This window comes from Struthio camelus, chromosome 2, assembly GCF_040807025.1.
Source record: "Struthio camelus isolate bStrCam1 chromosome 2, bStrCam1.hap1, whole genome shotgun sequence".
Lineage (NCBI taxonomy): Eukaryota > Metazoa > Chordata > Aves > Struthioniformes > Struthionidae > Struthio > Struthio camelus.
Window position 1 is genome coordinate 45,793,514 of NC_090943.1, and position 15,801 is coordinate 45,809,314.

A 15,801-nucleotide genomic window follows, 5' to 3' on the forward strand; every position below is an offset into this window, starting at 1 on the left:
AGGAGAGAAGTTGAAAGTTCTCCCTTACAAATGATTCTTTGTCAAATAGTAACCAAGTTTTTTTCCTGTCTGCCATTGTAAAGTGTACAACACTTAATGCATTACCAGGAATGAAGTTTCCAAATTTAGGAAATTTAGAACATGGACATCTTAGTCTATAGATCGGTAAGGTCTGACCCTGGGAAGCAGCTGTGGTGTTGCTTTCAGCTCTGATGGGACACTTTCCCTTGGTAGCTTGGTGCTGCCCCTGCTGTCTGGAGACGTGGCTCAGCATTGCTGCATCCTGGAAAGAAATGCAGGATTTCCCGCAGGAATGCGGAAGACACCAAGTCTGGGATTTTGGAAAAAATGCCTCATCTGGGTTAAAATACTGCTTCCTCAGTAATGGAACAACCTGGCCAACTTCCTTTACATGAAGCAAAATGTTTCTGATCCCTAATTACACCTAGTGTTTTGCTGTTTTTATGGGAACAAATCTGGTATATACGTATGTTATAACAGACTTTAAGTAGAACTGCACAGAAGGGGATTTGGGGACATGATACCCTAGAGTGGGTCCACCCAGCAGGTGACAGAGCAGGCAGTGCTCTTTGCTCCAAGTCCCACAGGAGGAAAAGAGAGATCCTTGTGTCCAAAACACAATTCTTCAACCTAGAAGCAAGAACTGCTTTTGCTTTGGTATCCCCTCAAGGATCCCCTCAAGTCACTCTGTAGCAGCAGGCTGAATGAGACAAGCTCAGAGCTGATGTGGCAGCGGCGACAGAGCTGCCTGCTCAGTGACTCCCAGAGCTGACTTCCCAGGGCCTCCAGAGGTGAAGGCAGCAGCGAGCTGCACTTCTGCGAGGGCTGGCCAGGCCAGGCGCAGCAAGCTGGACACTGCCAAGCTGGGCTGTGTGGCTGAGTATCAGAAATGGGAGCTGGCACTGTTTTGCACCGGAGGTGACCGGCAGAGGAGAAACCTCCCTGACCACCACTGAATTTAACTGGATCTGTGCATGTGCTTGAAGGGAATGGGGGCTCTTAGTGAATAAAAATTCTAGACCATAACAAATTATAGACACATAGAGCAGGATTGATGGGAGAGCTCATATTCCTAATACGCTGACTGGGTTTTGCTCATTTCAGGGTTTGTACAGGGTTAGCGTGCTGGTTGGCATTTTTTCCCCCAATTTTCCTAAAATAAAAGACACCTGTGGCTCTGCATTTCTAAGAACTCTTGAGTCAGGGGTGGAATTCACCTGGAAAAGTGGCTAATAAGCTCAGCTTTGACTTTCCAAGAGCCAGAATTAAGTGCAAGTCACTTGTTTGAGAAATGGGCCCTTCATTAACTGAACCCCTTGTGTGCTCACATCATTAGAGCTTAAGGAAGGTTGCACACAAGCAAACTTCCATGCACATCTGTGATAGCTACTTGTCTCTGTGCACTGCGTATTCCTCTATGAAGGCTCTCCTGTAGAAATGCCCACGCATACATGGACCAAGGGAAATTTGACCTTTTGCATTGATCCTTCAGATCAAGAAACTGAGACATTTGCCCATATAATCTAAGGACAAGAATTATTTGTATAACACATTGGAGTACTCGTCATTTCAAACATTAGGCAAAACCAAAAGGCAGCATCTTTGTCCGCAGAGCTGTAGTAGTCTAAGTTACTGAAAACAAGGCAAACAGCATATGAAGCTGGCATGAGCAAAAAATGGACGCAGAGAAAAATCCCCATGAGGAAAGAAAGGGCGTGAAAGTGTAGAAGGGACAATCAAGAGGGAATTGACTGACAGAGAGACCAAATTTTTTGTTTTCATTAGATGAACTGTACACTGATGCAAATACTGTGAATGCAGGCAGATTGTATGATTCATATTTCTTGTTAGTCATGCTGGATTATTTAGAATAATTGCTAATGGATTTAATTGTTGAGACTATTATTCTATGCGAATGTACCTACTTCTTACTATCCAGATATAATTAGAAAATAATTCTGGTTTCTACAGATGATTCAAAAATATTGACTAAATCATTTAAGTAAAGAATTATTAAACTAAGACTTGTCAGAACTGCCTTCCTGGCAATAGAAAATCAAATCATTTGACGTAAAAAAATGAAAGCTTTAAAAAGCAAAACCAAGAAAACTCAAAATAACTACAATGACCAGGCTGAAAAATGGTGAAAGAGAAGCAATTACTGGAAAATACTGTATGTCAAGCCATCTTAGCATTTAATCATTTTTCTGACTATAACCACAATAAAAATGACAAAGATACTGATATCTTTTCTGTTGATATTCCTTGTAAGGTCTTTCAAACTAACAGCTCCTCCAGAACTTTTGCTTGGTATTGCAAAAGCACACAATTTATCTCTCCACACAAAGCTAATGCAGGACTGTTGTGGAGCTGATCTTAACATGAACCTCCAATAAACCACCTACACAAACTCTTTCTAACATGCTGTGTCCTAGACTCCTAAAAATGAAACTCCCTCATCAATTTTTAAATGTCAAATATAGCTTCAAAAGTTCCAGATAGGTGCTCTGACATTTATTTTTTTTTCATGTTTCACTCATCACTTTACCTACAGTCTTTGTCTCCCTGAAAATGGCAACTTTCGTTGCATTGACATCCCCCACGTTTATGGGATGCCTTCAAAATATTCATATGTGCTACCAAGCACGTAGGAAGCACCATATACCTAGATATATTCTATGCATATTTTTTACATGTGCATTTTAAAAAGAAGCTTTAATAAAGTCTCTCTGTTCGTCATCATGAGTTCACCTATGATAAACGTATGAGAATAAATGAGTGTATATATCAAATATATACATGATCCACTCAATACTGTTTTTTGCAGGGCCAATCCTGTTCAGATTTAAAAGGACCGTTTCAGAACAGCAAGCTTGAGAAGAAACCATGCTAATAAAATGGCAATTCTGGAGTGTGTGAAGTGTCAACACACAGCCAGTAAAGGGTTAATACTAGCATAGAAACTGCTTTATCTGTCCTACAATCACTGTGTTTAATAGTCATGTCTAGTAACTCAAATCAGCTTGAGTTTGTTTGTATGGGTGTTATATATAGGATTATTTGAATGGTTTGAGAGTTTGCATACAAGAGGGTCATTTTTTTCCATTATGGATGTGCTGGATGATCTATGTTTGCAGAGTATCAGAGGAGTGACAACTCTCCATCTAAGGGCTGAGGACCAAAGGGTTTCATCTCCATTTCTGGTAGATCAGCTCCAGCAGTTACTGTACCCCAAGGCCCAGCTGCCCCTCTATCAGAGGTTAGAGCCCCCTTCACATAGATGGTAGAACTGGCAATCAGCAATTTGCACAGCCAGTTAAGAACAGGGGCTATAATATTTATGTAAACTACCCTTGGTTTTGCTTTATGTTAACACACCCGGCTGTGAATTGGAGAGGCTGAGGAGCTAGCCCATCCTCTATTCTGCTATGCCTGCTCTGGGCCATAGTCTCCAGAAGACGGGTAGGAAGGTAAGGGTAACAACACTTTCACCCGTGACAACTGACTCACCGTGGGGCTGTGAATCTGGGCCTTCCACACTACATGCGGAGCCATTTACGTTGTGGGAGTTTTACTGATAATGATAGCCTATTTAGGTAAATATCTCATCTGAGGTAACAATTTCTAAACTACTTGTCCTGGCTTCAGTAATATTGCTGTATGCAAAGATCAGCTAACCCGTGCAATGTCACTAACCTAAACACAGCCTGAGCGAGCGGCCACAAGACTGCACATGGGGTTGCCAGGAACGCAGTATGAAGTAAGTACTGCGTCTCCATGAATAACATAAAGTCCCCATCATGCACTCTGGTTAATTCAACCCAAGAGCGAGCATGCCTGATCCAGCACTGTCGAGTGATCTGGTCATGAACATATTCAGCTTTGATGAACATAGAAATACAGCCTCTGAATCAAGGATGTCAAAACATGATTATCTGTGTTGGAAATGACTACACTTCAAATAAATATTGCTATGCAAAAAGTAATCTATCTGGCATGGATACCAGCAGCAGTGAAGCCTGATTAAGTCTGAGCTCTTACACTGACACTCTGCACTGAAGCAGATGTACGTCCTCTTTATGCTGTTACCTGCACAAATTAGATTGAAGCTGGTATGATGTACGCACCAGTTCATTCTGTATCACATCTCTACTTGCTTTGCAGACATTTTGCCCAGTGAAAAAGAAGAATCTAAATCATTCCTTCAGGTTTTTAATACAGACCTCTCCATTTTCAAGAGGTAAATAATTTGAAGAAGATCTGGAATTTAGGCTCCTTTCATTAAAAGATATTTAAAGGCCACAACTTTCTGTTGTAAATCCTTCTTCTAACAATCAAGACTCTCAGAAACATTTCAGCTGAGTCCCCCAAAAACATTCCTATTAAATCAGCCACAAAACACACTTGAAATGTCAAGGTGGAATTTGGTTTAAGAAGGCATCACCAAAAGGAATGTGCTTATCTAGGCAGCACGGCAAATACTTGTGAATAATAAATAGAACTGGGAAAATTAAGTTTGCCAACAATAAATGGTAAAGGGGCTAAATTTATCACATTATTAGCAATGTAAGTTGAGCATGATCTTAAGAAAGTCAATTCCATGAGGTACAAGTTGTTCAATAATTTTAAGTTGAGCATTATAACTGAGTCATTTAAAAGTTATACTGGACTCTTCTCTTTCCTTTTCTTCCTGATCTGTGCTCCTTTGGCACCTTGCCAAAATTATTTCTACAGTTGTAGGAACGTTCAGTTGGGCTACCCTTTACAGATTTAACACAAATCTCACAGTACGTGGTGTTCTGCCTATACATCTAATTTCCAGGGTCAAGTTATTATCTAACAATCAATACTATTATCTAACAATCAATACTCAATACTGTTTTTTCTAAAAACAAAAAAAAAAGGTAACATTTTCACCCTTCAGTACTGTGAGGGAAAAAGTCTGAAACAGAAACCAAGTCTTGCCATTACTCTAAAAACTATTCAGATTTAATATCGCTTAAAATCTAGTGGTTTGGGGAGGTTCAGTCATGCTTTTTGCTGGGAATCATGAAATGCACTTAACTATTTTTAACTTTTTAGATATCCCAAAAGAACTGATCCATCTCTGAGTGATGTGCATTCTCTTCTGCCTCTATCACTGTTCACAGAATATCTATAACTTCCTCCTGGTGTTCTCTGTACAGCTATTGAGTCCCTACTCTTCTTGTTTCCTAGCTCAAGAAAAATACTTGCCCAGGGCACCCAGTTAGCCTAATGAACATGATAAAGCTGGCCTTTAGAGGAAAGAGGAGGGCTTAGAGAAAATATTTTAAATAGAAGGTTAATTTTGAACAAAAATAGTTTTTAAAGCCTTTTAGATATATTCAAAGAAAAATTATATCCAAAATAGGTAAGGTAGTACAAGTGGGGTGAGCAAAGGTGGGCCACAAGCATACTTTTTTTCAAATTTATCACAAAGCCACAGGCGTGGGTTGTACCCATAGTTATACAGAGCATGAAACTGGCCTTATTAAAATCAGTAGGAGCTTTTTTTCCTTCACCAACTTTACGGGTAATACAGCCTTTAGTTAGAACATGTCCTACACATTCTAGGAAACGACCTAAGTCTCACTGAAATCAGGGGAGATACTCCTATAGGATTTCAATAGGCCATCAATCCTACTGGATTTTCTCTAGCTCTCAATAGAGAAAACTGCATAGCTTCCGTTGACTTTTCTGGATCAGAATCACATTGAAACAAAGCCCAACTAATTTCTTTAAAGACTTTGAAATCACTGAGTGTTTGAAGTAGAACTGTTCATTATTTAAGCTATTGTTCTTAATTAGCTCCCATCCCTATCCATCATTTTAAAAGGATGCTACAGCCACATCATTTAAAAATTAAGTATTCAACCTTGAAAACACACTTGCGTTTTTCACATCGTGAACGTTCTTAAACTTTAATGATGAAAGCTGGGAAATTTCCCTGTAATCACCAGGCTTAATTATGTCGCTGATGGGCTGCATCCCTGACTTGTACTAGAATGTAACACAGCTCTCAAATCCAGGCAAAGGTATTCAATTAGATGCTGGAGGTGAGTGGAGAAGAGTTTAGAAAACAAGCTGCAGAGAACAGAAAATATAATAAAGGACAAAGAGGAGACAAGTATTCTGTGAAGCAGATGAACTGCCTGCAAACCATAGATTGGTGTTAAATCCTGAACTTTAGTGAGCGGGCGATGAGCTGGGTTCATCTAACACCAACAAACATGATATAGCTACAGGGCATTTCACCCTTGTTAAATACCAGATGAATTAAAGGCCGTTGCCAGCAGCTGTGATGAATGTCACTGGGATGCCATCTGATTGCTCTCCAAGTTTTATGAGTGAAGTATGTCGGCTCCTTCTTTGTTAAGGTCAGCATGTATTTCTAATGGTTCATCTGCAGGGCTTTGCTGAAGGCATCAGTGAGAACACAGGTGCTGGAAAATGTCTCTTTCATGCAGCATGGACTGGAACAAGCAGGACCGAATAGTGTCAGGAGGAACTTTTGCATCAACATGTTTGCAGTCTGCAAACAGGACTCTCGGAACTGGACATAAACTGACGGGCATTTGCGGCTGGAACAAACCTGTTGCCCAACAACAGGCATCTTTACTGAACTTGCATAAACAAGTCATTTTCCTCTAGCTACTCCTTTCTGAAATTCTGAGACTTGCACAACTTTTACATGAAGATGTTTAAAAAAGGTCTCAGACTGCGAAAACACCAAGGTTTGCCTGTTTTCAGTGGTACTGAGTTTTGAGAGTGATTCAGAAAAGGGGTTATTTTAACCCTGCTTTTTTAACCCTGCTCCTCCACTCTGGATGACTGTCTAAATTAATTCTGGTGCTCACAGTCCTCTGTTCCTCACTTCTTCAGAATAAAGTGAGGCTTAGCTTTAGGACAGTGAAATTCCAGGTCACTCACTGTCCCACCCATTCTCAGCTTCTCCTCCTTCAGTCTGTCTCTACAGTCTACTGACAGAGGAATAATTCCTAAATTTTTGTTGTGCTCAACAGTTACATAACAAAATAGGCACGCTCTTGAATCTTATTTTTATTTCAACAAATAAATAAGTAGCTAGATGTGTTCCTCCCCTAGGGACTTTCATTCGCTTTTTTTTTTTAAAGAATATTTGATCGTTATTACCAACAAGCCAAATCATCTAGCTGAACTAATGGCAGCAACACGTTCTATCTAATTCCCCTATCATGATTCACTTGTTCACTACTTGTATCCTAACCACCTCTTGAGGTAAGAAGTTAACTAAGACCTTGTTCCCAAGAGTAACCCTGATCCTGGATGTCAATAACAGGTAGAGATAAATATAGTCAAACTGGAGTTTGCACTTACTGAATGAATTCACTTATATTTGCCAACATAGCTAATGCAGAAAGTGGTAGGAATCCAGCCATATTCAGAGCAGAACTACTATACAAGCATTATTATCTCATTAAGACTCATGCTTTTATGGATGCCTTTGGCTTTCCAGGAATATGCTTCACTCCATGCATGGACTCTGACACTCTCAGACATGCTCTCCATGCTCAGAGCACTCTACTCCACATGTGATTTGAACCTCTGGTGCCTGGGACATGTTGAAAAGATGTTCTCTGCTTGTGTGCAGTGACCACTTGTCTGGCCAGCCAGTAACAGATTACTGCCAAAAGTGGACGTGACCTCCCTGCAAGATGGTTAATATTGCCATGTGGACATTAGAAATATTCATGAAAGTCCCCTTTCCGTCCTTCCTTCCTCCCTCCCTCACTCCCTCGCTTCATCACTAAGTCACTTTAATGTTGGGAGGGCTAAGAATTATGAATGGATCTTTGTCTGCAGCCTTTAGAGGTATGGGCAGTAAGATCAACGCAGTATCAGCAGAACTGTTGGTTCTCGGATACCTGAAAAAAGAAGCATTTAAAATAACCCACCTCGTTGAAATGACAGGTTTATGGGAGGACAGACTCTTAGGGCTTGGTTTTACAAGACAGGTATGACTTCATACCAACTGTATTCTGCAGATCTGATCCTTCTGCGAGCCAGTTTTATTCACTAAAATGGCAGAAAACAAACTTAGGAAGAAAAAAACAGGATAGTTTTCTATTGTTTCAGTGAGTTAAATTGGCTCATGGAAAGGCCTGATGGCTGCTACACTTGGTGCAAGCAAAGGGGCATGGAAGAAAAGAAAGGGAGAAGGAAGAGCATGGGAGGTCTACTTATTCCATCATCGCAGCTGTCTGTGGCTTCAGCATCATATTGAAAAATACCATAATGAATATAGAGCAGAAGGTGACCAAATAAAACTAAACCAATAGAATTTGAAGTAATAATACAGAAGGTTGTTGCAAAATCTGACTTGTCATCTTTCCATCAATTATTCACTTTAAAAAAAAAGTGGCTCCAATTACGTGCACATTTGATAAGCTCAAACAAAAGGGAAAAGTGTGCAACTGAAGATATTCCATCCTGAGCAAACAGATAACTAGGAAAACCTCACTTAGCAATAGTTCAGTCTTCCGTACAATGTTTCTTGTTGAAGGAGTCAATCATCTCCTTTGTTTCCTCCTCTGTTCCTCCTTCCCACCCTGAACTAAAGCTGAAACTCTTCACAGCCCTGACACATCGTCATGGCTTATGTTGCAGTAAAGAGAGAACTCAGGGTGAGCATAGACAAGTCTCAGTAAAAAACTATCATCCTTAGTTCTGCAAGATTCCCATGTGACTCATATCACCAGAGTCGATCAAAGTGTATTGTGATTACTGCAATGGCATGAAGGTAGATGTGTGTCCCAAAACAGAACTGGGCTCAGGAGGCCACTTCCCACTTTCCTGACTCCAGCAAAACTTCCACCAAACTCAGAAGTCAGATAGCGAACTGTCTGTTTCAGGAGGAGATAAAACTCATGTCACTCTGCTAGGTTTTGGATGCTTCTCTTGCAGAACTGCTTCCATTACAGTTTATAGTCTTGGTGAAACTCTTGCGGTACTTCTCCAGCCAGAAGGCCGGAACAATGCTTGACAATCACCTCAGCACCAGTCCCTGTTCCTGATCGTGCCCATCTTTCTTTGCTTTAAATTTGGCAGTTACTGCATGCAATAGAAACCATAACAAGTGGTTTCTTCGCTAGTAGGGGGTGAAAACAATCCTGGAAGATCTGAGTGGGGCTGACGCAGCTACCTTTAAAACCAGTTTGTGCTGAAGCAAAAGAATAATGTTATGTTACAGGATTTGGCCTTTTTCCCTGTTAATCTGTTCATGTGCACTTTGAAAAATATTGTCTCTGAATGATGAAAGAAAAGTAGTAAGCATCCTTTTGCCTTCATCTGCACAGAAATTGCTGTTTTATTTCTTCTTCCTGACAGATTAGGATAGTACTGATTTAAATTATTTTTTCTGCTACTTCTCACTTATGCATCAACCTTCCACTTCCTCTTTCCCATTTGCTCTCTTACCGGAAAAGGTGGGCTGACATTCATATGTTGAACTGTGGCCTGGGAGAGCACAAAGGTTCCTTTCTGGCACCTTCAAATGGAGGTATGATCTCCAGTCAAAGAGCAGAATAGACTTTTGGGTCAATACTATCTTAAACCACATCAGGTAAATCCATCAGAGCCCATCTCTCAGGAGGTCTTACCCTAATCCTTTCTTTTCTTAACTGCTACACTGCATTAAAGCTATGTTACTTTCAATTTTTGTTTCTTAGCACAGGCCATCACTGACTGAAAATGCAACCAATATTTACTTTAAATGCTTGCCTGTTTATGAGAAGGAAATGCCTTTAGTAGTTTCTGTGACTTTGTAAACACTTGATTTCTTTTTCAGTATGTAGAGTGTGTTTTTTCCATTTGGCTCTGATTGACAGTACACAGAAAAATATGGCGTAGTTAACAAATGATCTCCGATTTTTGATGCCTGCATTTTTACACATCCAAATCTCGCTCTGTTTTCTCAAAGCTGCTTGTCAGCTGCAGCTGTAAGAAGAACCACCAGCTGTACAAATCCTGTAGTCTGGAATATCCCACTTTCAGTCTGGACAATCACCTAGAATTCAGCCCTGATTCTAGATACATATGCTTATATGTTATTAAAATATATGCTTAAGGGCAATGCTTCTTCAATCAAAACCAGCGTTCCTTTTTTGCAAAATCAATCTCACATTGTGTGAAATTAAGCACATGTATGCATATTTTGAAGTATAGTTTTTCTAGAAGCACCCCTGTCAAGCGTCTACATTTTGTGTTCCTAAGTTTAGGGGACCCTTCAACTGTGAATCATGTAAATGAAAGGACAGCTCATGGGACTAGCTACAGGAGTACTAAGAGGGACCTGAAATTGTTCTGGAAGAGAGGAGGCAATGATGCATGGTCTGTGAGCTGCCAGAGATTTCTTTTAAAATGACCCAAGTACAAGAAACTCCAGCCCTGTCTTCGTCATGAGGGCTCTATTTTGTACAAAAGCGTGCTTGCATTACAGCAACGTATGGTATGTATGATATTTGTGTTGTGAATGGCAGCAGGGAACATAACAGTGTCAGCCTGATTTCGGGTTGGCCAAGGAAAGCTAAGACAGCATGGCGCAAGCTAAGAGATGAGACCAGATCAAAATCTCCAAAATAATCTTCAGAATGTCAACCTGTGCTCATCAGCTCTCCGTAACAGGCCTACAATGTGCTGTACCTCACGTTTTTATCTGAATCTCATGCAACTTAACATGTAGGCGAGAGCTAGATTATCACATAAGATCACTGTAGCATCAGTTAAATGACTTTAAAATAAGTCTTGAGTTCAAAATATTCCCCTGGTACAAAGATGAAAGTTCCCTGCTATGAACATCATTTCTGGATGTAATATGAAAATTCCACTTCCTTTTCTGAGTGCAGATCACTAATCACAAAAGTGTATGAAAACATACACTACTGGTTGTAGAGGACCCAAGAGTATCTTGTATAGCTAGGTAGCCAGCTAGCTAGACAGTCTAAAACTCGCATGCATAATTCTTTACTTCATACAAACAAGTACTTATATGCCTCAATTTAAAAGAGTGAAATCCTGACTCAAATTCAATACTGAAACTTGTGAGTGATTTCCATCATGCTAGCTTTTCATCTATTATCTTTGTTCCTTTGCTTTTGATGTGCAAAAAAGATGAAAAGGAATTATGGGGAAAAAAAGAGGTAAAGGAAGAAAACAATGAACTCCCATACTATGCAAATATCTACAGGTACCAAATTTTGTGAACCAGGTGTCACCACAGAAGAATCTAAAGCTAAAACATGCCATGAGGAAGGAATAGAGCATTTTGCTTTCCCTCCAGAGGCCTCGCTGCACTCTTTGGAATCAAATGGTGGAATACTAAGCTTCTCTGAGTCGGAAACCTACACAAGCTGTTTTTACTGTACACCGTAGCACTTTAAGCAGTGCTGTAGGTAAGAGGCTGAAGAGCAGTGCAAATACACTGGCACTGCAAAGCAGGAAGATGCTGGCGCAAGGGAGGCTGTAAAATGAAGTATGTCCCAACTGGTGAAAGCAAAGAGAGGGAAATTTATTTCTGAGCTCAACCCTCCTCTCACACCATCACACGACTTTACTGTCACAAGTCTGTCTCTTCCCAGAAGCAGTCAACTGCAGAAACAGGGGAGGGGAAGGCATAGAAAAAAAAAAAAAACAGTAAAAACCGCAGCAGATACAGGACTGGATTTTGCATTGTGGATTTGGTCCAATGTTGGCCTGATTTCATCACACTGAAGCTAACCATAAACCTTCATTAACTTCAGCAGACCAAAGCTGAGACAGAACTGTGTACTTCTGAAAATTTGATTCTTAAGAGAAATTCAACTTAGTGACTGCCAGGGCAGTATGAGTATCTGGTCAAATATCACGGGAAAATACCCTTTTCTTACCGTCACCGAGTTACCCGTGAAGAGGAACTAATGCTCTGAAACAAGTAACGGTAGAGAATCAGCACATTTGCTAGACACGGCAGAAACGAGGACCATCTTCTTTGCTGTCTCATTCTAAATTCTCAAGACAATTACCGCAGTTTGCTGCTCGTATAGAGAAAATGTGGCTGGGAAGAAAAAGACTTCCTCTCCTGAAGACACCTGCTCTGAGAAGCTCAGGTAAATTGAATATGCATAGCACAGGAGAGGCACTTGCAAAGTGTTAAGTAAATCACCTATCAAGTAACAAGAGAGGTGGAAAGAGGAAGAACGGAAGGGTACAAGACAGACAGATTGCAAGATAAATTAAAGATAAATACACAGAATGCCATAATGAATACATATATCAGTAATTAAGCTATTTGATTTGTTTCCATTATCATTATTTCTTCCACATGCAAATGTTGATTTTGATTAATCTTCCCACCCTTCCAACTCAATTGATTGAAATGATAAAATTTTCTGTCAATCTGGAGTTTAATTTCTATTTTAACATCAAACCTTTCAAATCCCAAATGAAATGGGATTCACCTTTTCCCATCTGTGATTTTTCAAAATTTTTTCCTTAAATTTCAGTATCTCATTCCAATTGTGTTATATCCATGCAGGAGTCATTCTAAAATGGCAAAGTTTTCAGCTAAATGAAAATTCAATTTGCTGAACAGCTCAAATAATCTTTCTACCTACAGCTCTATGTGGTGTTCAAGACCTACAAAAAAGTAAGAACACCCATAACAGAGCGCTCATTAAGCTTACAGTATTAGCATAACATTTTGAGATTGGGTGGATGATAAAATCACATAATGAAATGAGATTTGAGCAGAGCTACGTACAAGATTGCTGAAAATATGGGTGAAACTACACATATGTGAGTTACTGTAATAACACTTGCCATCACTCAAAAGGACAATCCTGCTTCCCTCTTGCTCCACCACTACCAGTCCTTTCTGCTCCCCACATCACCTCTGCCAGCCCTGTGGTTCCAATCAGTGGTAGCAACTCTAGAGCTAATCTGATTCACTAATTGAGCAATAAACTATTCATACTTTTGCTAGATGATTTTCTGTTCGTTTAGTGAGCTGAATCACTGCAGCATGGGATCAAATGAACGCAAGAGCTGGCATAGGAGTGGGGAGGGAGAGGGAAAGGGAGCCAATAGGTCAGCTTCAATGGTATTATATTTCTTTACAATCTAGTGCACTTTGGAGGCTCTTATACCTATCTCTAATAGTTGTGGTTGGCTGAGAGAGAACTCGGTCCTACAGCTAGTTTTCTTTTGTTCAGCATACTAAACATCTTCATCTGCTGCAAATCCCGGCGGGAGTAGAGATAATTCAGCCCTGGCAGGACTGGGCTCTCAGCTAACACTTACAGAAAATGTCCGTCCTGACAGCTACGAAGAAGCCGCTGAAGGAAGCACATTGCACAACGCCTTCTAAACCCATCTAAGGGTTATTTGTCCCCCATTTTTATATATGCTGCATTTGCTTGTCATTTAAAAAATAATATCTGTGCTCATCTCAAGTGGAGATGTGATTTGTTTCTGTTGGCCACATATTTTACTTTGCCAGAGGAACCTTAGCCAAACCAAGACTTATTGTTGATTTCTCTTAAGCAGCCTCACACAGTGGGCCAACATTTTCACACATAACACCTATATTTAGCACCAAATTGACATGGAGGACTACATGACAGCAGGACTGCAGTAGAAACTTCTGCTGCTAGTAAAGCAGTGCATAGCGGAGTTGGTTAAAGGTGTGATTTTAGTGCAGCTTTGCTAATGTCAGCATAAGTGCTAGCACAGACACAGTTAAAAAAAACTACTTCTTGCCTGTAAAAGCTTATTTCATTCAGGGAACTGATACAAGACGTAGCGAAAAAGGTGTCCTGCTGATAGAAGTCAGGGTAGATATCAATAGCTATCTAAACAGGAGGCTGCAAAGCTGTGATCAAATCTTATCCCGCAGGCACATGTCCTAGACAGGTTCATACCACAGGAAAAGGGACTGGCCGGATAAAGCCTCATTAGTCTCGTTGCCAAAGCTAGTCCTGGTAAAAACTGTCTCTAAGGAGAGAAGTCAGCAGTAGGACTACGCCAGCACCAAGTTTAAGCAGGAAGGTAAGCCTTAAGTTGATGTCTTGCCATCACAAGAACTCCAGAGAGCCTGGGTAATCTGGAAGAATTTTAGATGCCAAAATATGAATATTTTGTGGCTAGTTTAGGTACCCAAGCTTAATATATATGTCCTAAATAGCTAGAGCACTAAATTTGTCCACAGTGTACAGATTGAAACACTTAAAATATCTTTACCACATCTCAAGAAATAAACAGGATGAAGGTTGAACCCTATTTTGTGTGTATGTGTGTGTGTGTGTGTGTGTATGTGAGAGAGATCCTTTTCCTTGTAAGTGTGAAGGAAAGCTACCAACATACCACTTCACATAAACATCACGTTAAATCCTACTGCTGTCAGGGCTAATTGAAATTTACAGGATTGGTACTTGCAGTATTAACCCAGGAACTGTCAAGCTTAATTATTTCCAGTGGAGTCTGACAGTCTTGTCTTAACATTATGAAGTGTCAGTCTCTCTTCTCCTGATGACAAAGAAATAACATCTGCATTTCCCCACCCTATAGCACTGAGAGGGTATGAAAACTATTGCTGTGGCCACTATTTCACTGTTTTCAAGATCACGATGTTCCAGTCACTGCTGTTCTCAAGAATACAAAAAACAAACAAACAAACAAACAAAAAAGAAAGCCAGTCTGTTTACTTTGTAATTGCTATGTTTTCCTGTACAGCCAAATGAATGCTACAATTTCCCCTCAGTAACTGTGCTACAGGTAACACTTCCGATTAAAATGGTATCTAGAAGAGTCCTTTCTTCCCTTCTTTACAACTGAATAAAAGGATTGAGGTTAGCAAAATGCAAACAGAGCAAAGGAACACTTCATCTTCAGAGGGCCACGTTCAGCTAAAAGCTTGGGTATGAAGTGGCAGTTGTTTCAAGTACAAGCCTTCTCTACTGTAGTAGATGCTGAAGTGTTGCCTGCCCTTGGGGATGAATTTAATGTCCTACACACAAAAAGAAAATTATATAAACATTATATTTCCAGTACAAGACAGAGTCTAACACAAACTTCCCTACATAGGTCTTTGTTCAAACTCTATTCATCTGCTTACAGGCTTTCCATTGCCTTCAGTGAGCTTTGTTTCACACCCCTATCTTACTGAGATGCTTATAGGGGCAGATGTTCCTTGATAAAAAGGGGGTGAAGATAGAAAAGACAAAAAAAACAGGACTCCAAATTAGGAAGGTTGCAGGTGATTCTAAAATTAAAGAAGCAGCAGCCATGTTTTCTCAGTCAGAGTCTAAGTGCTAACCTTTTGTTCCTAAAAGAGTATGCACAGAACTGACCTGTAGAGGACAGCCTTTAAAAAAAACAACAAACTAAAAGACCAAACCTCCACTTCTCATCAGTGACCTATGCAATACAGACAGTCAGAAGGTGTGCAGCAGTATATATAGTAAAAGTGGAAACCAGTTAAGCCAAAATAAAGTAAAACCTAATAAGTCTGAACACTTGGCCCTTTACAAACAGTCCAGGCCTGGCAATATCATCACAGTTCTTTCCTTCCCACATTTTTCTTTCTGCTGTTAGTTGTCTCAACTCCTTTTTCCCCTAATGTCAAACTGCAGTGGAGTGGGTCAACACAAAAACAGTGCAAGAGTTACCGGCAGTCTAACTGGGTCAACATCAGTTCCAGCAAGTAGTGCTCACCTGTAACTGGGCCGTGACAAGGCAATGCCAGAA